The following is a 2,954-nucleotide window of genomic DNA, read 5'->3' on the forward strand; positions in this document are numbered from 1 at the left end:
AATGTAAATTGTTACAACTATGTAGGATAATTAGGATCCACCAAAATCAAACTACTTATATCTTTCGACCCAGTAAATTTTACTTCGAGAAATTTATCCTGTCTGTTACATGCACATATACTTCCAAATTACATACACGTACTTCTCCAAAATGACACATGCATGAGGTTGTTCACTGCAACACTGTTTTAAATGAAAATATTAGAAATAAAGGAGAAATGAAATTATCCAAGATAGGTTCAAAGTAGAAGAGAATTTAACCTGTAATGTCCATATCCACAGGCCATGAAATACTACTTCACACCTGCTAGAATAGCTATAACAAAATGAATGAATGAATGCATGCATGCATGCATGCATGCATACATACATACATACATACACACACACACACACACATTAACAAGTGCTGTGGAGTATCTGGAGAAACTGGAACTCTCATGCATTGCTGGTGGGAATGTAAAATGATATAGCACTGTGGAAAACAGTTTGGAAGTTCATCAAAAAGTTAAAAATAGAATTACTGTTTTCTAGCTATTCCTCTCTTAGGCACATAACCAAAAGAAAACAAAACACACAAAAACATATACATGAATGTTCATAGCAGCATTATTCATAATGGCCAAAAAGAAGAAATAATCCTAGTGTCTAAACAAAATGTGATATAGCCATACAATGGACTATTATTCAGCTATAAAAAGGAATTGAGTACTGATACATGCTACATCATTCATAAATCTTGAAAACATTATTCTAAGTAAAATAAGGCAGACACAAAAGGCCACATATTATATGATTCCATTGATATGAAATATCCAGAATAAGCAAATCTATAGAAACAAAAAAAAAAATAGTGATTGCTAGTGGATGCGAGGAAGAGGGCATTGGAAATGTCTGCTAACAGATACGGGGTTTCTTTTTGAGGTAACAGAATGTTCTGGAATTAGGTAGTAATGGTTGCACAAAATATAAATATGCTAAAAATCATTTAATTGTATACTTTAAGATGCTGAATTTATGTTATATGAATATTTCATTTAAAATATCGCAAAAAAATATTTTCGGGGAAGGGAGTGGGGAAGACAATTAGCAAAACACAGCTGCTACATTCCTCACTTTTCTAACTAGTTACAAAGCCGAATTTGAGAATCATGGCTTCTTTCTTCTACTACTCATTCCACATTTCCCCGGCCCTCTGCCAGTACCTCAGCTCAGTGAGGTTCTTTACCTGATACGGTGTTATGGACTGAATGTATGTGTCCCCCCACCAAACTCACACACTGAAATTCTAACCTCCAAGATAATGGCATTAGGAGGTGGAGCCTCTAGGAGGTGATTAAGTCATGAAGGCAGAGCCCTAGTGAACAGGGTTAGTACCCTTATAAAAGAGGCCCCAGAAAGAGATCCCCCATCCCTTCCACAGCAGAAAGACTGTGCATGAACCAGGAAGTGGGCTCTCACCAGATACTGAATCTTGGACTGCCATAATCTTGGACTTCCCAGCTTCCAGAACTGTGAGAAAAAAATGTATCCTGTTTACAAGCCACCTAGTTATTTTTTTGTAGCAGCTCAAACAGATTAAGACATAGTCTGAACCTCATTCCTCATATTCAAACCTCGTTCTTTTAGTATTTCAGTCTTTGAGGGTCTTACCTTGATGAATTCCCTAGATTTCAAATAAAGTCCATTTTCTCATTGTAAATTGAGATTCAACACCCCAACCAGTAGAGTCACCATTTTATCTGCCTCTTTGAAGTCAGAACAAAGCCTGGCTCGAGTCCCCATTTTGATAAAAATAGGTACAGGAATGCATGTGAATAATACTATGTAGAAATCAAGCTCAGACCTTGAATGAAAGTCAAAATATTGACTGAAAATTGTAGTCATAACCATTAATTCAGCTTATTCATTTGATATTTAAAATTTCCAGTAATTATTTATGTCCCCACCCGAAAAAAAGTCGGAGGAGGGTGGCAAAAATACCAGAGGAGGTCTCGATTTTCATTTTAACAAGACTGCCTGACTATGTTCCCTGGAAAAATATTTCTCCCTTGGGCACCTGGACTTCCAAGCTCGCTTATTATGGCAATAGAAAGGGAAAATGCTGAAAGTAAATTGTAAGAAATAATGAAAGAGGCCATTCCCACCTCTACCCTTTGGTTCTTGAACCTCTGGGTTCTGACTATAAAGCAGACACCACCATAGAGTGGTCCCTGGGTTAAGGTATATACCACATTCTCTGGAACAGCACCCTGACTTTCAGTAGATCAGTCCATCATTCTTTTAAGCTAGCTGCTTTTGGGTGATGGGAGATGTGGTAAGACCAATAAATTCTCAGAGCATGAGTCCATTGTTGTACACCTTTGTAAAGTGCATGACTCTGGTCAGGGTCAATGTTAAACAGTGTACCATGATAAAGGATAAAACTTTCTTTAATTCAACAAATGCTGGAAGAAGCAATGTGAGAAGGAAAAGCAAATCCATAACTTGAATATATATTTATCCATTACAAATAAAGTGCTGCCCGCTCCATGGTAAAAGGGATCGCATGGAATCAACTTGCCACCAGGTGCCTAGCTGACCCCTCCAAGGAACGGTGCCACGTTAAGGGATCACCCTGGGTCTCTGCTACTGATAGGTTTAGCATTCAAGCTGTGGTGACAGCCAGATCACCCAGATGAGAGTAAGACCCTGCTGTCACAGTCATGCTATACTTTGTCTCATTGAGCAAGCAAGCCATTTGCCCATATTTACATTCAACTGGTACAGTGATCAAGGCACCCAACTAGGCAGTTATCATAACTTTCTGGGAGATAAGCAACATATCAGGGATTATATGGAATAGGACAAATCTCCTTGGGGTAGCATGGCCAACTGTTGAGATAGTTAATCACTAACTGCTCATGGAAGTCCCATGAAGTCCTCGGCAACAGGAGACCTCCTGGAATAGAATT

This window comes from Pteropus alecto, unplaced genomic scaffold (assembly GCF_000325575.1).
Source record: "Pteropus alecto unplaced genomic scaffold, ASM32557v1 scaffold7, whole genome shotgun sequence".
NCBI lineage: Eukaryota > Metazoa > Chordata > Mammalia > Chiroptera > Pteropodidae > Pteropus > Pteropus alecto.